This window comes from Podarcis erhardii (assembly GCF_964252035.2).
Source record: "Podarcis erhardii genome assembly, chromosome: 17".
In the NCBI taxonomy this organism is placed as follows: domain Eukaryota; kingdom Metazoa; phylum Chordata; class Lepidosauria; order Squamata; family Lacertidae; genus Podarcis; species Podarcis erhardii.
Window position 1 is genome coordinate 3,905,241 of NC_138515.1, and position 23,280 is coordinate 3,928,520.

Here is a 23,280-nt window from a genome sequence, read left to right on the forward strand (position 1 = left end):
GCCCATTACAACACTGAGTGATTCTGCAAAGCTCCATTTATTTGGCTGAAATAAGTACATGAGTTAGCTGCATTTAGCAGGTCACAGATCTTTATTGTGTGCATGTACCTGATGCCATGTTCTTCAAGGAGGGCAAGCAACAGCCTTGCTTTAAGATAACGGGAAAGATATTCAGTCACATGAAAATGAAATCTAATGCTATTGGAGGAGTAAAGATTTCTGTCAGGTGGTGGTGTGGTTGCCTCGAGAGCGAACAGGCAAGACTCCGACCTGTCTTTTCCAAGCTTTATTCTTAGTGCAAACTATTTACAGTGAAGAGCATCACAAGTTCATGTCTGGTTCAGTCGTTAGCAGAATCTGGGAGTGACCAGTCCTTGTACCTCCCCCAGCTTAACAGTTGCATGACCCCCATCCTTCTCCCCTCTCTGTGCTGAAACCTACTGCGCAGAGTGGGCGCTGGCAAAGGGGTACTTCCCTCCTCTCCGCTTTGCTCAGGCTCAGTGTTGAGGCTCTCCCTAGCATCTCCTGGTCCCTGCACCCCCTCCCCACTGGAGGCGGAGCTTTCCTGCTTGCCAGAGGAGGAACTGCTTCGCAAGGTCTTTGAAGGTTCCTTATAACAGTGTTTCCCAACCGGTGTTCCGCGGCACACTAGTGTGCCGCGAGACGTTGCCTGGTGTGCCGTGGGAGGGAGGCGGGCGAGTCGGGCGGCGAGAGGCGGGGCGGCGGCGGCGAGCACACACGGGGCGGGGAGCGAGCTCCCTCCCACATCCCATCGCCCCGTGCTCCGCGCTGTTGTAGGCCAGCCCTGCGCAACCGGGGGACCTCCCCCCGAGAGCGCAAGGCTTGCGGGCGTCAGCTGGCAGCGCGGAGCACGGGGCACCCTCCAGAGGGCGCCCCGTGCTCCACGCAGGTGTCCGCAAGCCTTGCGCACCCGGGGGATCTCCCCCCGGGAGCGCAAGGCTTGCGGGCAGCAGCCTGCAGCGCGGAGCACGGGGCGCCCTCCAGAGGACGCCCCGTGCTCCGCGCTGGTGTTGGCCAGCCTTGCGCACCCGGGGGATCTCCCCCCAGGAGCGCAAGGCTTGCGGGCGGCAGCTGGCAGCGCGGAGCACGGGGCGCCCCGTGCTCCGCGCTCGTGTTGGCAAGCCTTGCGCACCCGGGGGCGCATGGGGCGCCCTGAAACAGAGGGTTCCCCATGCTGCGGACTGTAGCCTGCCGCCGGACGTGCGGGGCGCCCTGAAGCAGAGCGCCCCTCGCGCCAGGCAGACATGGGCCAGCCCCACAAGCTCGGGGGACAGCGGGGAGGCGCAGCACCGCCATCCCACTGTTCCCCGACTTGGTTTTTTGGGGGGGAAATAAAGGAAAAAATTTTTTCCTTTATTTCCCCCCTCAAAAAAGTAGGTGCGTCCTATGGGACGGAGCGTCCTATGGGACGAAAAATACGGTACTTACTATTTCATAATAAAGTAATTATAAAATACTTTCTTTGTGTTTATTTGATTCCTATTAAAGAGAGTTACTTTATATATAGTCAATATAGGCACAGAGTTAATTTTTTAAACGTTTTCTAATGGTGGTGTGCCTCGAGATTTTTTTCATGAAACAAGTGTGCCTTTGCCCAAAAAAGGTTGGGAAACACTGCCCTATAACACAACTGCCCTTCCACCTCTCGTCTCCGAGCTGATGGCAGTTCCCTGACAATTTCCAATTCTATATCTCTCCGGTTTTGCTTCATCATGACAGACTAGTAGCACAGGGCTAATTTATAAGGCAGCGGCAGGCCAAGGAGAGCAGAATTATAGAATCATAGAATTGTAGAGTTGGAAGGAATCATGAGGGTCTTCTAGTTCAATCCCCTGCAATGCAGGAATATTTCACCCAACGCAGGGCTCAAACCCATGACCCTGAGATTAAGAGTCTCATGCTCTCCCAACTGAGCTACCCCAGTCTTAAGAAACGAGAGTCGTCCAGAGGGATGAGGGGAAGGAAAACTGATAAAAGGAATAGGAAGTGAAGAGAGATATAAGGGTGAATAATTGCATATTCATTAAAAGTTGCCAGCTAAGCTTCTGGTGGAGAAGACTTATAGTATGCATAAAACGCTAAGCAGATTTATTTCTTTAACAAACATATTCTGGTAACATCTCTCTAAAAGAATAGTTAAATCCTGGAAGATTTTAGGTTTGGTGACATTAACTCATTATGTAAATCCTCACTGGCCAGCCTCTCTCCATTATGGAAGTGATTTCATACTTACTGTGGAATCAATATTTATTAAATATGCATACCACCCTTCAATACAAATTCTCAAGGCAACTTACATTCACAAAGCAGAACTGGCTACAAAGTCTCATCACAGATTAAAGATTAAAAGCCTGGTGACAAAAAGACAGTATACACATCAGGCAAGCTTCCTTAGGGAGAGAAGTACTGTACTTAAAAAATAATAATATTCTAATATTCTAATATTCTTTATTTATATTAATGCTTCACTTCTTTTTTTATGAGTCCCCCCCCCCCATATTTTAAGCTGCTTTTATTTTATCTGTAAACAGCCTTGAATCCCTGTCAAGAAAAAAGGTGGGTCATAAATATAAAATAATGGAACCACAATCGATGGTCCTCTAGCCAGTCATCACCAGTTTCAACAAGATGGTAGGAGCATTCAGGATTCAACCTGTGATTTGCAGGCTTGAAATGGACCAAGAAATGGTAAATGAAAAAATGCTGCATCCTTTACCGGTCCCAACAAAAAAGAATCTTTCAGCTGTGTTCTGATATTGTCCAGAACACAGCAGCCTCAAGAGTCAATATCTAGATACCTAAAACTGTTGTGAGGATCAGTTTATAATATGTACTCTCAAACATACAGCACTTTCAATAGATGTGCACCTCAACAATATTCCCTATTCCAAACAGAATTGCTGTTCAAACACAGATAGGTTTACACAGTTAGAACATCAAGAAGGCATGGAGAAAAGGTATGTCCCGTTACAGTTACTTGCATTAATTAAAAATTAAAAAATTGTCCAGTAGTACCTTGGAGACCAACTAAGTTTGTTCTGGGTATAAAATTTCATGTGCATGCACACTTCTTCAGATATTTTATTTTGACTTGAGTCAGACCAACATGGCTACCTACCTGAATCTTGCCACTGAGCCACTGAAAACTCCAAAATAAAAGGCAAGTGCTCTTCTCACAAAGGAAGGAAACTATATTGAGCATAACAGAGGGCAGGGCTTACTTCTAACAACAGGATTTTGTCATTATGTTCTACCTGCTATTTCGCTGCTACTACACCCTGCCTGTCCTCCCATAGACTGAGGCGCAGTTTCTTCCCAAAGGTCAACCAGTGAGTTTCATGGCCAAATGGCGATTTCAATCCTGCTCTGAGTCTGAATCTCTAATCATTACACCATACTGCTTTAGTTGGACACACTTTTTGATTTCAATAAGTCTACTCTAAGTAGGATTAACAAGGATACAATCCCATGTTATTATTTTCTTAACCATGGCATGTGTATTCAGAAGTAATTAGAAATTATGCCTACATAAGACCAGTATGCTAACAATTCTTGGCACCAAAACAATTTGCTACAGTCTGAAGTAGGAAGAATGGGGCTGCATAAACACCCAAACGCACTCCAAACTGAATAGATGGAACTCATCAAGTCATTTCAGTGGTTAGTCTTAGAATCATATAATCACAGAGTTGGAAGAGACCATGTGAGTCATCTAGTCCAACTCCCTGCAATGAAGGAATCTTCTGCCCAACGTGGGGCTTGAACCCACAACCCTGAGATTAAGTCTCATGCTCTACCTACTAAGCTATTGGGAAAGTGCCTTAAGACCCTGAAAAGAATTCTGCTATAAAAAGCACACACTTAAGACTCATATTTCTAGAGATCCTTATGACATGCCCGCACCAGTACACATCCATAAGTAAGTTTACAACAAACCTATTCAAATTGCTCTAGCAGCTGGATTTTCATTCACAGATCACCCAAGAATACCAGAATGAAGGGGAAACAAAATATTGTGATACTTTAAATGTTAACCAACTTATGGCATAAGCTTCACAAACTATAATCCAATTCACTGGATACAGAAGAAAAGTTACACTTAATGTGTCTATGGAAGTGTAAACTTTCATAAATTTGTTAGCCTTAAAGGTGCCACAAAACTCTGTTAGTCTCGTGCAGTAAAAACATGGCACCCTCTCTGGAGAATCAAGGGTATCACTCAATCCATCTAATATGAACTTCATACTCTTGCAGACACAAAGGTTCCAAAATCTTTCTACATTTCTAACAAAGTGTGCTCAACACTAAAGAGCAACAAAAAACACAAAAGCTGTTTCCACAAATCCATGCACCCATTAGAAACAGCCGGTTGCCTGTTTCTCTCCTCTCCATTCCATATGCATTCCCACCTAAGAAATCTACATGATCAGACACATCATTCATGCTTGAAGCATCCTGACCAGACACAAAACATAGCCATAACCCAAGACACTTTGTCACACATTAATATAACTTAATGAAGGTTTCTGTTGGCTCCCAATCTCTCTTCATGATACAAGAGAAATTCAGCACACATGAAAACACCAACATCTGCTAGCTACAGCACTTTTCACTAGCTTTTTCAAACTAACAGGAATAAATCATGCGCAACGTTTTCTCTTCTGCCCTAAAAGTAACAATTTGAAAAAGCAGGCAACACATGTCAGATATGGCCTGCTCTTTGTGGAAGTCATAACTGAAGAACATTTTACCGTCCTCTATCCAAGCCAGATGTTCTATCTACACAAACCCTAGTTGAAAGAAGTGTTCAAGTTTGAGAAACCAGTGTCCACTGCAGCTGTGAGGGAATGAACCTGTCCACCAAAAGGAAATAAATTAGAATGCACAGCACTGATGAAGAATTTGCCACGTGAGCAACTCATACCCCAAACAGGGAGATAAATAATGGTCAACAAATTTGGGGCAGCAATTAGTCAGCTAAAAAACTGTATTCACCAGGACATGCACTTTCCCTTCAAGGACAGGATCTTGCCGCAACTTTATCCTTCATCTGTAAACATCAGCACAAGATTGGGACCCAACAGACGCTCCTCTGTTGTCCTTCTCTAGCTCTGGAGCTAGTGGGGGCAGCAGAGGCATGTGGATTCACTCTGCGCTGTTTGGCTGGAGCTCCAGTTAGTGGTACACTTAGGGAATTTTAGATCCTCAACTTTACGTAGCCATGTTACTTCCATTGTGAAGCACACAATTAACATTTTTCTTCTCTTCCTGCCCCACTGCCATTCTAGGCATTTTAACTTGTTAACAATGTTCAGACATCTTGGGAAAAGAGTGGCTCTCCAGGTCTACTGAGGAAGACCATAAATAACAAGCATTACACTGAATTTTAGCCCAGAACAAAAATTGTGAGTAGGTGATTCTCAGGTCTAAGAGACTGTCCTGCTATCTGAGTGATGATTGAACAAGGGACCCTTCTGCAATCAAACCACCGATTATAAAACAGAAATAACACTGTCATTTCCACAGGATTCATGCTTTTTAAAAAAGGACTTATCTGACCACTGGAGCAGCAAGAGGTACATTCTAGCTAGGCATGTAAACTTGAGATTTTGAATGCTCTCCCATATCAAAAGTTCACCGTAGACAAAACATTAGGCTAAGACATTCTGTCTTCCCAAGGCGTTATCTTTCCATGTGCAAGATATGAGCAAAGATGTACCTCTTTACCCAGGTTTTTGGTTAAGTAGATGCATTCCTTCCTTTTATACTGCTGAACGCTGCTGTTCTATGCTGCTGTCTTGTTATTCTGATAGCGGCTGTTTCTGTGGTTTTCTTTTATTATTATGCTGCAATTGTACTTACTACCCTGGGACCATTTGGTGAAGGGTGGGGTCTAAGTATAAATAAGTAATTACAGTGGTACCTCGGGTTACATACACTTTAGGTTACAGACTCTGCTAACCCAGAAGTAGTACCTCGGGTTAAGAACTTTGCTTCAGGATGAGAACAGAAATCGTGCTCTGGCAGCACGGCAGCAGTGGGAGGCCCCATTAACTAAAGTGGTGCTTCAGGTTAAGAACAGTTTCAGGGTAAGAACAGACCTCCGGAACGTATTAAGTATTTAACCCGAGGTACCACTGTGTAGAGCGACCATGGAAGCATTCTGATATGGATGCCCTGCACCTTGCAGCAACACGGTTCCAAAAAGAAAGTACCACAAGTTCTCTGTTCACTGTTGCCTCAAATCTTCAGACTTCAAAAAAACACAGTCTAGATGAAGACAGAATTAGATCCATGTACTTGCCTTTGAAGGGTCAAAATTACTCAGATAAGAATGATGAGAAACCCTAGAGGCTAACTACAGCAAACACTCTGGAAATCCCAAAAGACTAGCATGTCTTGCCAGATTTCCTCTTAGACTCCTATGAGACCTGTAATACACATGCTTAGTCATTGCAACAACTTAGAGTTTAAGTTTCATTTATGAAACATAACACATCACCAAAAGCAGGGCATACAGTGTCCACAAGTGATGGAACACCCAGCACCATCCTTTGCATTTTGTCTGATGTGACTCATTGTGCCCCCAGCTACTGAAGCAACAACAGCATACATAGAGGTCTGACAGGACCATGCAGCAAAGGAGAGACTAAGTTTACACATCCTGTGCTGCAGCTCCAGGTAAGCAGAGGCCAAGCACTGTTAACTCTTCTTGAAATGGCTTCAGAAACTACCTGCTCTGTAAAGGTTCAACACCATCAGCTTGCAGGTGGTAACCAAAACCCAGTAAGTGACATTTAAAACAAACCAGCACAGAAAGTGTTGGATTGTTAGATTAGAACAGTGGTTTTCAACCAGTGTGCCATGGTACCTTGGGGTGCCTTGAATGATGGTCAAGGGTGCCGTGGACAACACTGGCCTCCTTCCCTCCCTCTCCTCTGATGCCCTCACGTCTCTGCCTCCCAAAGGCTTGCACAGCTGTTTGTTGCAGCAGTGCTGGTTATAAGCTCCCCAGGTGAATGGTGCCTCTGGGGCTGGCCAAGGGATGCTGGTTGTCAGGAGCTGAGGTGGCCTTGGAGTAAGGAAGCAAGCAGACTAGGGAGCCCAGCCAGCCAATCCACCAGTCCTTGCTGTTGGGAATGGACAGACAAGTAGGAGGCTGGGCAGGGAGGCAGGCAGTGCGCTGACCTTTCTTGTGCTTGCTGTGTGCAAGGCCTGCCAGGGAGCCGAGTGCCTGGTGCTGAGCGCCTTTTTGCCATGCAGGACTGGCAGCGCTTGCTGCTGCCTCCCAAGGTAAGGTGCTGGCCTCACATTCAACTTTGGCCAGTCTCTGTTGGGCCACTAAGGGCTGGGGGCATCCTCTTCCCAGGCCCCTGTGAGGCAGAGGAGGCACCTCTCTTTCGGGCGGGGGGGGGGGCAGGCAGCTCAGAGACCAGGGACAGCAGCAGCAGCTGCCCAAAAGACTCCCAAGGAGAGGGGAGAAGAGAGGAGGCTGAGGGAACAGTCCACAAGGAGGGTGTTCAAAAAGGGGTGAGGGGTTGCCAGCTCTGCAGGCAAGGGGTGACGAAACTGGGCTCCTAAGCCTCAGAGGTGCCACAGAAAGAATGCAGTTGGTCAAGAGCCATGGACTCAAAAAGGTTGAAAACCTCTGGATTAGAATATCAGAATGAAGGCTAACATCAGACAGTGCATGTCCCTCAACTGGAATGCAGTGTGGGAGTGAAAACTCGATGCAGTTTCAAAGATATAAGCTTCCATGTTAATTCCACTTTATGCAGTGTGTTCCTTCAAAAAGACTGCTGAAACAGACATTTCTTCAAATCAATTGACATTTCTGATTCAAGTTATAGATTTTTCTAACACGCAAAAGCTTTTGGTTGGCTTATTAAATTTTACTCAAAGACCAAGCAAGTCTCAGTGGTACATGTTGTAGTTACTGAAGTTCAAAAAAACTCATCAGAAGAATTAAGAAGTCTTGCTGTTTTCAAAAGTGTTCTACCTTCGTGGAACTCCTGAACCTCAATCATAGAAATTCAGTGCACAGTAGAAGACTTAGAACGCGCACACACTTAACACCAGACTATGGCTGCACGTTGTGATCTTCTCATTAATCCTTGATAAGCTTCAACTGAAAGCACGGGTTTCCCCAAAACACTGGGGGTGGGAGTGGGTGAAAATAGCTGATCTACAGTACAAGTAGTAAACACATGATCCATGGTCTTTTCTTATTCAAAGTTTTATAACAAGTGGAACTGCTCTGCAAACTTGCCTCTTGAGAAAAGGTAAGAATTCTTTTTAAAGAGCATAATTTACTTATCTGGTTCAACCTCTGCCATACATTAAATGCTTGGTGCAGATAATACAAAGGAAGTTTCTGTAATGTTGTGTGAAGTGATTTCTTTCAGATTCAAAACCCATGACTACCAGCGTTAGCAAATCTGTCCAATATCAAGTGAAAGAGAGACAGGGTACCATGCCTCTACCACTCGATTAAAATCTATTCTTTGTATATCGTATTGTTGTTTTATTGCTATGGCCGATGGCTGATGCAAATAAAGATTCATTCATTCATTCTCTACCACTTTCAGATTAACATCTCTTGCAATTCTTTCTTTTCTCTTAGTGAATTTAGGACCATAGTCTGGATTTCATGTACTCCAAAAGTTCACCTCACTAGGTTCTTAATGAGATTTCTTCTTGGCTTGCCATAATATTTAAGTTTCTTCAATTAAACAAATCTGTCACTCCTGATCAAGTCTTTGTATGTTTTAGAATTCTGCATCCCTACCACATTTTAGAGGGAAGGTCAACAAATCACTTCCCTTTGGAACTGTGTAGTATAAACAAGACAGGAGATGCAGCTGATACATGGCAGAACAATTCAACCAAGGCCAAACATTCAGTAAGTGGCACAGCTAAGGAAATAAAGGATTACACTTCAGTTTGAATGGAAAAGTGCCACCACAATTCATCTTACATCCCAGCATAGCCACAACTAACAATATACAATAATTTTTGGTATTTCAAGCATATTAACAAAACCTTGACAGAAGTTCTAAAATCCAATACAATTCAGCAAAACCATCTATAGGACTGCCAAAGAGAGGAAGAGGAAGTCCTACTGCACAAGTGGAAGCCTGTCCTGATTGAGCAAAGGCGATGCTCGATACATGTTGTTGGCATACATCTGTCTCAGAAGACAATGGTTACAACCATATGTGGAATTTATATACTGCCCTTCAAAGGCATTTTTCAGGGTGCTGTATACAAAGGTATCAATAATAGAAGACAATCTTACTCAGCTATGAGTGATCACCAAAGAAGAAAAAGAGTAAATAGACATGCCAATCTAAGAGAATGTCTATCTTCTGACAATTGTACTGTATTCACACAGATCTGGGCAAACAATGAAGCCTGAAATAAATATTTTAAGCTGTTTCACATGGCTGTACAGTTTAGCATAATGGCACTTTTAGACATTCTCTACATGCAGTAAACTAAGAGGCTAATGCTCTTTACCACAGCCTCTATCCTGCTACAATCACACATATCTTGAGCATTCTGGTCAATGGTCATCTTGGAATAATTGTAATAACAATGGAAACTGAGGGATTTAATAGGAGAGACCTTCAAAAAAGAAGACAGAGCTAATCTCCTCACTGTGAACATTTGTTTGCAAGTTTGCAAGTCACTCCAACAGCCAGATGTGTTAAGCTGGTCAACAAGTATATCAGGTTTTAGCAACTCTACTATTATGACACATCAAATTAAGAGTCTCTGAGACAGAGGGCAAAACTGGCTCTGACAGTGATATTGTAGCTATTAAGCCAAGAAGCCATTTATACAGTATGTAAGGACTCAGAATAAAAGTAGCTAACATGCACAAAATAACCATTACTAATACATGTACACAAAAAACATCAAGTCAGTTTCCTCAGTCATGGTAACAGCAAGGCCAACATGTATACTTTGGCCCTTCTCTAATGGCCTATGTTGAGAAGCAAGTATCAGCTAGAGACAGGGGTGGTTAAATCTTAAGATGCTAAGATCTGTGGACTTATTTGTACGTCTGAGATAATCATCTGATCAACAACTGGAGCAACTAGTTCTGTAATTTATGCTGTGTACGTACAGGAAAGGAAACTTTTGATAGCTATAATACATTATCAGTCCTAAGTCCCAAGAAAGCACTGGATAATATATAAATATAGCACATTTTATTATGCTCAAAAACACCTGAGACACATCCCCAAATACTTTATTTCTAGCTGTCACAGGGTAATTGACATACATCTACCTTCCAGAACCTTAAACAAAGCCTTCAGGTCATATATCCAGTCTGTCAGCATATGGTGAATCAAAGCAGGACTACTGGACCTTGCAAAAAGAAAAAACTGGTCTGCCCTCATGCTTATGAATGAGTAATATGTAAACACCAAGTGCTCTCTAGAAGCACTAGATCCAGTTTAATTGTTTCAGGATGAATTTGACAAACACAGAAAGTTAAATGATTTGATAGATAGCCCAAGATAAGTTGGATCTCTAGGGGTCAAATCATAATGCCTTTCAAAGACCCAAAGAAATCTATTAAGCAAAAACTCACATTCCCAAGTGCTGAATACACCATTGGTGATTATGAAATATCTAACCTAGTTTGTTGCCTACAAAAAGAAACAAGGATCAAATGTTCCAGAGGATACACACACAATACAGCAGGAGAATTATGGCTTAATATATTTATTATTATTCATTCTCCTTAGGGATAGCCAAGGACTTTAGGATTTTCTCCTGCATGAACTACATCACTCAATGGCCCTAACTTGCACTCATTTAATTAAAATTTCCTTGTACCTGTTAGATTAGAAGATGTTATAAATGCCACTGGAGATCATGAGTTGTGTGAACTGCCATGCAGAACCAATCTATTTTGCCTTTCTTACTTTAAAGTCAATACTGTATAACAATTACAGTGGGGGACAGAAATGCTACCAAATATCCACTTTACCCAAAAAAATATTTACTAACCTTTACTAACATACTACCATTCTGAGACAGACCTATGAGTGAGGAAGTCCCTGCTTGGAATCTCACCTCTGCCAATGAAGCTTTAGGCAAGCTATGAATTCTCAGCCTCAAGCAATAAAGGGATAAAATCTACCTATTGCAAGGATATCAGTATGTGAAATGCTCTGAACGCTCAAGAGCCTCGTACTTATCAACTACACACACAGCTACACAGTAACAAATGCATACTACTGCAACATAGAAATATCTGGAAAATCATTCAGCAATGGGAGAAAGTAATCTCTGTATTACATCAATAAGGGATGCATCAAGGAAGAAAATTATTTGCCACAACAGCTAAACAGAACCTCAACATAGAAGCAATATACATTCCAACAACAGATGTTGAGATAAATAAGACATTGTCATCACTTTTGTACAATGTTTGCAAGTTTCCACAGGCCTCTGGCTAGTCTCTATAGAAAATACTGGACTAATGAAGTTTGGTCTAATCCAACAAAACCACAATGAACTAAGATCTAAAACTGATGAAAATGTTAGTGAAAAGATATTTGTAGACATGAGCAGTGAACAAGATTTTAAAAATAAAAATAAAAAAGCAACAAGCAAACATTAAAAGTTTAACCACTCCTACTTAGTTGAATCACAGAATTGTAGAGTTGGAAGGGGATCATAAGGGTCTAGTCCAACCCACTGCAATGCAGGAATATTTTGCCCAACATGGGGCTTGAACCCATGGAACTGAGATTAAGAGTCTCATGCTCTACCAACTGAGCACTCCTTTCAATAAGCTTTGAAAAATCAAAGTGGGTTTTTGAATCCCTAGTTTTGCAGCCCTCTACACAGAAAAAATATAGAAAGCAATATCAACTCCCATTCCCAAATTTGGTTCTTTGGTCAGGATTTTGGTATGCAAACAAACTATTTGTTGATGGCTTGGGACAAGTTGCCTCTTCAGCCTCAGATTGCACTCTTAAGTAGCAACAGATGCAGAATTGTACCATATGTGGTTGCGGGTTTCTGTTACAGTATTGAAATGAAAGAATAGCTGGTGCACAGTAATAGTTCTAATGCAGCAAATAAAGCTACCATTTGTATTTGGACAAGAAAAAAGAAGGGGCATGGCCACTCCACTAAGGAATTACATTCACTCCACATAAACAACCAGCCATAACCCCATAGAAACCAAGGTTAGACTCTGAAGCCTTTCTTAAACAAGTGTTGTTCTGAGATCAGAGGGTACCTTTTAGGAAAAAGAAAATTTCAGGGAATCGCTACCATTTGAAGAGAAGCAGGATTAAACAAAGAAAGTTCAATACTAACCTGGAATCACAGCCAATCCATACTTGGCCTGGTCTACTATCCAAGTCACTGTTCTGGCACCTTTGCCTCACCCTAGTCAGCCAAGGGTAACACCTTCTGGTTTCACAGTCACTCTAATCCACTTATGTCAGACTATTTTAGGGTCTGCAACAAAACCACACAAGTTAGTACTGGGCTTCAAGCAGGCAGAGTTCAAGGTACTGACAGGTATTTTTTGAAAAGACATTCAGGCTGGTATAGCTTTGGACTTTGCTAATCTAGCTCCCCTTGGCTAGGATATTTGTCTTAAATGCAGGACAACTTAGAATACAAGCAAGGAAGTGCACAGTTCACTGATAGGAAGAACATTTTGACATCCGAATCATACCAAAGTGAACTGGCCAAGTAGAACTAAGAAATGCTGTAAACTCAGCACATTACTTTGGCATTTTGTGCATCTAGCAAGCTTTCCATATAATGAAGGAGACAGCAGAAACAAGCTTTCACAGGATGTTTATGTCTACTGTGGTAAAGTAACAGTTTTAAATAATTTTAAGATGACCAGCTTTTGCTTTACATTGTGTACTATTTCCCCAAAGGCTTGATTTCTTTTCTTTTTTTTCCAGATTAAATGGTCAGCTTGTGCATCCTTAGGAAGCAAGTTTTCAGGGACAAATATGGCCATATCAACTATATCTACTAAAAGTAATCAATTTGTGAAACTGATCATGGATTCTTATCTTGCCAGAACCATGCTATAAGGTGCCCAACTTTCCTTGCCAACAATATCTATTCCTACTGAAAAATGAGTAAACTGCACCTATGAAACTATAATGGGACCATAGTGTCATGGATTAACTCATCTGAATCATAGGAAAATATATTTTAAAAGAACTTAGAACTATACTGATACTCCTCAGAGGCTAGGAGCAACATAAGCTAATGCCTGTGTAAGAGTTAAACCTGTTCTTGCATTTTTAGGCTCTCTGGTATAAGAACTACCATAGTCTATATACAGTTAAAATAAAAGGCTTACTTAATGCAAATGAAATGTGCTATTCAATTTGAGTCATTTGTCCTGACTCAGATAACAGTTTTTCTCATCTGTGTGAACACATCTTGCTTATATCCCAATAATTTTTCTATCCAGGAAAATAGGAATGGAGACTGATGTAGCACATATAAATGGTACTCCAAATAAAATGGTACTCCAAAGATGCTTGGAACTACCAGGTAAAGGGACAAAGAAGAACCCCAATCTTTACCAGACTTCTTATAAGAATAAACTAATATACCACATGAGCTAGCCCAGGCAAAAGAGAGATTTTTGAGTAGTGTCTTATACTGGGAAATGGAAGGGTGATTTTATCATACGTTTACAGGAACAGATGGAATGGGTGCCAAAAGCTCCCACTGTACCAGGACAAAAGGTGTAAGTAGCCCTACACCTTTGAGGAGAGAAGAAACAAGAGAAATTACCTGCCAATTAGGCCAGATCGACACTATTGTACATTAAAAACACATAACTCCCCCCCCCCCCCGCCGAGTCCTGGGAACTAAGGTTTCGTTAATGGTTCTGGGAACTGTATTTCTGTGAGGGAGAAACTACCGTTCCCAGAGTTCTTTGGGAAAAGTCATGTGCTTTCAATCAATGGTGTGGATCTATCCTTAGGTTCTGAAATTAGACCCAAAGGAAACCAAGGAGGCTGCAGGTCAAGGCTGGAACTATGAGCATCCTCTGCAATGTTTCCTAATGAATTCAGCGGGATGTTGACCAGACTTGTTTTCTTGCATATAAACGACGAAGCTCCCTGTCTCAAACCGGAAAATACCGGCTTTCCTCACGAGATGCGACTATAGATGGAATGTCTACTGAGGAGCGGAGGGGACGAAGCCCTACATGAGGCGAGTAGGAAGGGCGTGAAGGGTGATAAGGCCCACAGAGCTGCTTCGGCGGGGGTTGGGGGGGGGTTGAGAATTGAGAAGTGCCTCCTAGTAGGAAGAGAGACGTACTCCTTCCCCACTTGGAACCGAGGTCCCAGTTGACGGAAAGGCCCAGGCAGAAGCGCCCCCCCCCACCCTCCCTCCTGACTTCAACCACCGCCGCCCTTTCCCCACGGGGAAAAGCCAGGCCCCATTGTCCCGCCTCAGCGCACACCGCTCTTCCCGTGCCGCCAGAGCGTCTCCCGCCTCGGGCCTTTCCCCAACGGGCCCCCTCCTCCGCAGCTGCCGCTCTCCCGTTCCCCGCCCCAGAACACGGGTACCTGCTCCGGGACAGAAATGGAGGGGGTGTCAATGCCGTACCCCGTTGCCTCCCGCCGCCGCCATCTTAACAGCAGACCCTGAGCCTCAGCCCTAGCCAGGTCGCGCGAGAACTCGCCACCGGGTAGGGAGGGAGGAAGAGACGCGATATCTGAGGAAACACAAGAGCCCACGAGAATTGCGGGAGGAGGAGGAGGAGGAGGGCGAAGCGAGTTATGGCGGAAAGTACAGTCTCGCGATACAATGACTGAGAAGGCAGCTTCCTGCGAGACGTGAAAAGAGGAAGTTGAAATCACGCGAGATTTCGGTGACGTTCCCCCTCTGGTGGAGGATGTTACTTCTAGGGATGAGGCGGCGGGAAACAGGGCAGAGTTGTTTTCCTATTCTTGCCGCAGGTCTGTGACCTCGGAAAGGAGCTAGTTAACGAGCGTTTATCGCGATACTTGCCGTGAGAACTGAGGCAAAATATTCCACGCGAGAACAACCCAAAGAGCCGCGAGAGTTCGAGCAATTCCCCTGGCGGACTAGGTCTCCTACTTTTGCTTATTGGAAACCTCACGAGATTTGGAGAATAAAATCACGCGGGTAGCCGTCCTTCGCTTCTAGTGACGAAACTCCTAAGATACATACATGTCTTCGGTTATGGTTGAGATGTGGAGCCATAAAGGGAGATGGAGTTGGGGGAGGGGACTGGTATCTCGAGGGAGCTCCCGCGAGAGCTCGCAGATCTGGTCACGAGACCTGCCTCCCTGAGCTCCAGCGTATGGGGACGGCTGAGGAGAAATATCACGAGAATGACGTCACGCGGAAGTCCGCAGTCGCTCCTCCTGCGAAGAAGGGGCCGAGGGGCGCGCGCCGCTCCAGCCACGAAATCTCGCGGGAACAGGGAGCTAAAAGAACGTGACGGATTGTTCAGCAATTCTGCGCACGAGGGAAGGAGCGACGGGTTTTCTTCCGCTCGCGTAATCACGCGGGAAGTGGGCTGAACTCTCGCGAGAGCCTGCTACGCTGTTGGCTCCTGCTTGTGGAAGCTGCTGCGAAAGGAAATTTTTGCGGGTGTTGTTGGTGTGGGGGAGGGGGAGGGGGAATGGCTTCCCCTTTACGTGCTGTTTTCATTCTATATTTATTTTTACCTGTTTCTTAAAATTTACACAGCGCTTGATTGTGAGAAAGAACCCTCAAAGCGGCTTAAGAAAGATAAAAAGGACTAAGACTTAGACAACAGAAAATAATATTCAGAGTCCACTGGACACTCCAGAAAAACTATATACCAGAAGAAAATAACAAGTGCAGACAACTGCTGGGAGTAAAAATGCGAACTTAGTACATATGATGATTAACTGCCCAATGATAAGATCATTTTGGTGTGGGGTGAGGATAGTTATAGCAAGAGTAATAAAAAGAAATTGTTATTTAGGGGAATTGAATTTAATTCTAAATTATATTCCGGAAATGTGGGAGATTACAAGGGGTAAAAATAAATAAATGGATGTACCGTGCCAAATTAGAAGCAAAAAAACTTTTTTTGATGCATTGGAAGAGCCACAAAAAGATTCCATTCAGCACACGGATTGATAATATGGACAGACTAGCTGCATACAAACGAACTGCATGTCAACGCAAATTAAGAATGGATAAATATGAAGAAATCTGGAAGGAATATTTAAGTGATAAAGTGAACAGTGGTGGGAAGTAGGGGGAGGAGAGGTGGGGAAATATTTTTTAAAAGGTGTAGTCATAGGTATATCAGTATTCAAAGCTGAATTGTCAAATTGTGTTAGTGATATTATGGTTTTTGTTGTATGTGTCTTTTGTGGTTGTTTGTATTGAAAAAATGATTAAATATTTTTTTTTAAAAAAAGAAAACCCTCAAAGCGGCTTAAAAAAGATAAAACAGTAAAATTGAAAAACCCAACTGATACGGAAGGGGGGGCATGCCTTCTTCACCTTCTTCTTCGCTACAATATATCCGTTTATTTCCAATTGTCAATGTCAAAAGGAACTAAAATCTATAAAATTCATAGAAAATCAACGTGCCAATTTGCTCAATTTCTCTAGGACTCCATGACACCTCCCCTGTCCTCCATAATCCCTCAAGCAAGGTGTCAAGACCCTAATCCTGTCAAATCACTCTGCCAACCTTTCCTCCGGGCAATACCAGGTGCCAGACTTTACATATTTGGACTATTGTCCTCTCATTACTGATACTCAGGAAGCGCTTATCCGCGCATATCTCCAGCTCTACATATTCCCCCTCCCTCCTCGGTATGTTAATCTCTGTAACCCAACCTCTCTTTAATGTATTCATGATGTAACTATGATGTATTTTGCACTGTATTCTGGGACATGGAGGGAAGTTTCAAAAACTCATGTCACCCCTTTCTTGCGGTTCAATCTCGCCTTGAACCTGTTGCGCAATAAACTTGGATCTTCTGCTGCTTGCTCCTATCTCCGGCTGAGCTCATTTTCCTCCGCAGGGACCCACGGACTTAGTCCAACGAGCTGGGTGGCAGAGCAGCCTCGCACCCAGATTTTACCGTAACACCAACCCAAGGTACAAAAGTTAAAATGCCAAAACAGATTACCTCAGCTTTCTAAGCCTTTGGATGGCCTTGTCTAAGCAGGAATGTGTTTTTAGCAGGCACCGAGAAGAGGACAGTGAAGGTGCCTGCTTGATCTCCATAGGCAAGGAGTTCCAAAGTGTAGGTGGTGCCACACGCAAGGGCTGTATTCTTACAAATGCGGAATAGGGGTTGTGTGGCATCTGTAGTCCGACCGTGCAGAGCTCCTCTGAGGCCCAGGGCGGGAGTCTTCTTAGAAAAAAAGTTAAAAACTCAACACCAGTTTAACCCTCCCAAGGCCTGGGGCGAGTGTACCTGGCTATTCCGCCAGTCAAAGTGGGCATGTAGCGTAAGATGAGTCCCAAGTTGTTAAGGGCTTTGGCGCTGTGGTCTAAACCATGGGTAGGCAAACTAAGGCCCGGGGGCTGGATCTGGCCCAATCACCTTCTCAGTCTGGCCCGCAAACGGTCCGGGAATCAGTGTGTTTTTACATGAGTAGAATGTGTTATTTTATTTAAAATGCATCTCTGGGTTATTTGTGGGGCATAGGAATTTGTTTTTAAAAAATTTCAAAATATAGTCCGCCACGCCCCCCCCCACCCCCAGGTCTGAGGGACAGTGGATCTGCTCCCTGCTGAAAAAGTTTGCTGACTCCTGGTCTAAACCACTGAGCCTAGGGCTTGCCAGTAGGAAGGTCGGCAGTTTGAATCCCTGCGATGGGGTGAGCTCCCGTTGTTCAGTCCCAGCTCCTGCCAACCTAGCAGTTTGAAAGCATGTCAAAGTGCAAGTAGATGAATAGGTACTGCTCCGGTGCGAAGGTAAACGGTGTTTCTATGCGCTGCTCTGGTTTCACCAGAAGCGGCTTAGTCATGCTGGCCACCTGACCTGGAAGCTGTACGCCGGCTCCCTCGGCCAATAAAGCGAGATGAGTGCCGCAACCCCAGAGTCGGGTCTGGACCTAATGGTCAGGGGGTCCCTTTACCTTTATAAAGGTGATCTTCAATTCCCTGTTTCCAGTATTAAGTTATCCATCCCTCTCTCTGCCTCCTTCCTGATCCTGGCTTCAGGACAGGCAAAATCCCAGAACCTCTCCTCTTCCTTTGCTCATTGCAGGTGATTGGTGAGAGGGGTGGGATCTGTCAAGCAGGCCTCCTGCATTAACTCAGCCTGCCCAGGAGCCCCACACCCACAGAAGACCATCATTCCTCTTAACCCCAGAAGCTCAGGACTGGACTATAGCATCTGACTTTGGGATTGGCCTAATGTGAGGTAAAAAATAGTGGCACCTTCAGTCCTCTGGGCCCTGGCATTTGTCCAACACGGGATGACCTCTGTCATTAGCTGGAACTGCTTGCTGGCAATTTGGGGCTGGGAACTCCTAAGCAGGGCTGCCAGACTCCCATGGCTACATTCACACTGTCACTTTAAAGAACTCTCTGTGAGAGACTTCACTGAACCTGGATGAGCCATCTCAAAGGGCTTGAGCCCATGCTTTTAAAAGCTGCAAGGCAAGCAGACATTCACCAGGTACTGTTTTTGCCCATCATCGCTAACCCTGCATGCTCAAAAAGCTTTTCCTGCTGACTATCTGCTTGCCATAACAATGTAAGAGATGTGCTGGACCAGAGGTCAATATTCCCCAGTGGCCAGACGGGTGCCTATGAGAAAGATGGTGCTCTTCAGAGACATGGTGTCGCCAGTCCTAGAGGCAGAACAAAGCCATCATGGATATTTTTACAGACCTCACAGAGCTACCTGTGCCGGAAGCAGATCTGCTCCATTGACAAAAGGCAGCGTCAGAGCTCTTGATCCATCAAGTGACCATCTGCAGTGCAGGATTGAGAGATACCTGCGTCTTGACTGCCTGCTTTAGGTAACCGGCTGTTTTTGCTCCTGTGTCTGGAGGGGAGGGCTGCTGAAGACCCTAGTCTCTTCCAGGTGCATCTCAGTGACACAAGAAGTAGAATTTTGCAAACCTTCAGGAAACTTAACAGCAAGTGAACTTCACACTCAACAATTCAGTGATCTTTTTCAGTACAATCCTTTTGTGCTGGCTTCTCCATTTTCCCCGCTTGATCTCTTCACAGTTCTGTCCAAGAGCCCAGCACACTCAGGTGAAGCCAGCTCTTCCTGCAGAAGTCAGGTCAGTAAGAAGAACTGTGTTCCCAAAAAATTTCTCTGGAATTGGCGAGAAAGAGCCGGGGACAAATTAATGAGTCCAGATTGCTTTTCACAGACCAGCAGAAAGAACGTCTAGGCCCATGAATTCACACTGGAGGGACAAACAAAAAGGTGAGCATAAAGGCAGAGTTTGAAGACTGGAACCAGTCTCTCTGTTCTGCCCTGAAAATGAATGGCAGTCAACATGGCACTCTGTGACTTAAACACATCTAGGTGAATATCCCTTGCTAATGGCAAGGGATAAAACCTTGATTGTGTTCTGTCTGCAACTTCATAATTCTTAAGGGTTTTCTTTTTTCCTGAGAGAACATTCTGTATTCAGAGTGTTCTCTCAGGTTTTGCTTTTCACTTTGTTGCATTGGCCAAAAAAAAGCAAAAGACGCTGGTGGTTGGCGCTCCTGGTTTCCAGGACGGGGTTCAAGCCCCTGCGGTGTCCCTGCTTACTTCCAATGCAACCTCTCTCTCTCTCTCTCTTTATCTATCTCTCCCCCTTAAGAACTAAATGAAGCAAAGTGCTCCTCTGATGCATCACTGGTGTGTGTCTAAGACAAGGTGAATTACATGGATGCTTCCCATCCTAGCACTCCTTGCCATAGAGAACAAAATACTTAATTCTTTTAAATATAGTGTAAATATATAAAAGACTGACTCTTAATTTTGCATTGTTTAGAAAGCAACCTAAATAAGCAAACAAACGGATCCTATTTAGATTATTCAGAATGTGGAAAAGGCCGGGATGAAAGAGGAAATGGCATGACATTCACTCATTAGCAGAAGAACAGCAAATATAAGATGCTCAGGTGTCCTATTTTACAGAAGACAGTTGTAAGTTTTCTGGGCTGTCAGAGGCTTAAGATGTGGGCAGGTGACAGTCCTCTGTATGAAGGTGTCCTCTCTTTGAATGGCCGGGCATTCCAGGTCTGGTTGAAAGATACAGAAGGAAGAGCAGGGGCACTGAAGTTGCCCATCAACAGATAGCACCTTGGCAGCAGACTAAGCACAACCACCTAGGCCACAGTCTTCCCCACTGCAGTGAGATGTATAATATTCCCATGTAGAATTATAGGGTGACCCAACACATCAGTCATACTCAAGGTAATATCATATATCCAGCTAAGTCATACTCGGAATCATTGAAATCAATGGGTCTAGTGACTATGACTTAGTAGGATACAAACAACTATTATTTTTTAATGTGCATCTACACACAGCATATGCAAATTGGAGTCCATTCCTTTGGCCAAGTGTCAATGGCCACTCTAAGCAAACACGTGTCCAGTTTCTGCAATTGGGATTATCTGGGATAAGGGTGGTGCTGTGGGTTAAACCATAGAGCCTAGGACTTGCCGATCAGAAGGTTGGCGGTTCGAATCCCCACAACGGGGTGAGCTCCCGTTGCTCGGTCCCTGCTCCTGCCAACCTAACAGTTCGAAAGCACATCAAAGTGCAAGTAAATAAATAGGTACCGCTCCGGCAGGAAGGTAAACGGCGTTTCCGTGCGCTGCTCTGGTTCGCCAGAAGCGGCTTAGTCATGCTGGCCACATGACCCGGAAGCTGTACACCGGCTCCCTCGGCCTATAGAGCGAGATGAGCGCCGCAACCCCATAGTCGTCCGCGACTGGACCTAACTGTCAGGGGTCCCTTTACCTTTATGCTAACAATAACACTTCGAACTTGGCCCGGCAGCAAATCAGCAACCAGAGCAGATCTCTGAGCACAGATGTTACCTTCTGACAAGGCCTCACTCCTCCTTTTGTGTTTTAATAGATCTTTTATATTTATATACAATTTTAATTCTAATAATGTTTAATTGTTTTTGATTATCACCCCCTCCTATGCTTTTAGTTGTTCTTCTTTTATTTGTAGTGCTTATTAGGGAAAAAAGGCAGGGTATAAATAAATATCTATCATTATTCTTTGGATACACTTCATACTGTTGCTTAATGAAATGTATCTGCCACAAATGTGTGTGTTTCCCTTTGGCTTCTTTGTTTTCAGTGTGAGCTTCAGTATTTTTATATCCTGAAATGTGGGATATAGGGCAGGATTCACCTGATGAGGCCTGTCAGCGGAAGCCCTATTCAATTATTTCCACTTACTCAGATGAGGCATTCCCCCCCTTGCATTCCCACATCCTCCATTCTGTCTGGCAAGCTGAAATGCAAGTTCATGAGGGTGATCAACTTAGCGCAATGTTTAATACCCTTCATTTATTATTATAATAGTAAGTCCCACTTCCTTGCAATTAATTGCACATGAGGTTGCAGCCTCATGTGCAACATAATAGAAGCACCTAAAATGTTCTAAGAACTGTACAGAGATTAAAAGATATGATAGGTTGTACCTGCAGGCTCACAACCTATTTTAGACAAAAGAGAAAAAGCTGCATCTGCTGAAATTCCTTCTAAACAACTGTGAAAATGCAAGATCCCAGCCCCTCTTTTGCCCCTGGCCAGCCTTTGGATGAAAGAGGCCATGCTGATTTTCCCCTTGTCAAATAGATGGTTAGTGTGATGGAGGGAAGAGAGAAGAGCACACATGAATTTAGAACGATGATCCAATAGGTTATTAAATTTACTCATCTCATGGGGGGTGGCGGCTGTTTCCTGGTTTTTGGTTGTTGTTTTTAAGGCTGCAGACAGACATGAACTGTAGGTAATTTGAGAGACGCTTTGTTTCCCATGGTCAACATACACCTCCTTTCCTATAAAACAGGTTTTATAGGTTTTTCAAACAGTATGAAAACTTGCTTAGCGAGATTACACATCATGTGCAGTCTAAATTACATATAGACAAAGGCCAAAAAAAGACAAACTAAATGGTATCTGAAGTACTGTCTGGGGGGGGGGGGATCCCAAATCCATTTTCTCTTTGTTGGGATTCTTTTGTTTGTATACGGCCTAGGACCCTCGTACCTACGGGACCGCCTCTCCTGGTATGTCCCACAGAGGACCTTACGGTCTTCAAACAAAAACATCTTGGAGGTCCCAGGCCACAGGGAGGTTAGGCTGGCCTCAGCCAGAGCCAGGGCTTTTTCAGTTGTGGCCCCGATCTGGTGGAACGCTCAGTCGCAAGAGACTAGGGCCCTGCGGGACTTGACATCTTTCCGCAGGGCCTGCAAGACAGAGCTGTTCCACCAGGCCTTGGATCAAGGCACAGTCTGACCCCCTCCTTCGGTAATCCTCACAGAACTCTAGCCCAATGGTTGTCATTAATTTGATTTTGAATGATTTTAGAATGAATTGATTTTAGAATGTGTTTCAATTAATAGATTGTGATTTTATACAAACTGTGCTACTTTTATTGTTGTTAGCCGCTCTGAACCCGGCTCCAGCTGAGGAGGGCAGGATATAAATAAATTTTATTGTTATTATTATTATTATTATTATTATGTATCAATATTTTTAAAATGAAACAAAAATAGCAAGATATATAAATCCAAATATACTTCAGTACATGGGGGCTAGACGGGAGAAACAGTGTGTTAAAGTGAGTCCAGAGGAGAAGCAATGCAAAATATAGGTGTGTCTTGCATTCTTATAAAGAGGAGTCTGATTATACATACTGGCTGAGATCTAAAAACCCACACAATTAGTTCAACCCACCCCGGAGGGTTTGATTTGTTGAAAACAGCCTCCCCACTTCACTTGGCAAATATGTTTGGAAACTAAAGCAGATTGTGAAATAACATGATGGGAGGGTGTGCTGTTTGAAGGCGGGGGAGAGTTTTAATGTGTAATGCTTTATCATGTTTTCATATATGTTGGAAGCCACCAAAATGGCTGGGGCAACCCGGTCAGATGGGCAGGATACAAATAAAATGATGATGGTGATTATGATGTTAAAATCCCACTGGCCGTGCCCAAGACATGCCTAAATTACGTAGCTCCTTAATGCAGAGCTGCCTGTTACTTTAACATCGACTAAA

At 43.9% G+C, this 23,280-nt stretch overlaps 1 protein-coding gene across 2 annotated transcripts in view; it reads right to left on the reverse strand.

The window, feature by feature from the left end:
• HUWE1 (HECT, UBA and WWE domain containing E3 ubiquitin protein ligase 1) overlaps positions 1 to 14,969 on the reverse strand; it is a 96,760-nt gene extending 81,791 nt beyond the window's left edge. For both annotated transcript variants that reach the window (XM_081845860.1, XM_081845859.1), the window contains exons 1-2: positions 14,613 to 14,969; positions 12,370 to 12,513 (exon numbers count right to left, since the gene is read on the reverse strand). The gene's annotated coding sequence lies outside the window, so the exon portion shown is untranslated. The remainder of the gene's footprint in view (positions 1 to 12,369; positions 12,514 to 14,612) is intronic.
• Positions 14,970 to 23,280: the final 8,311 nt, after the last annotated feature.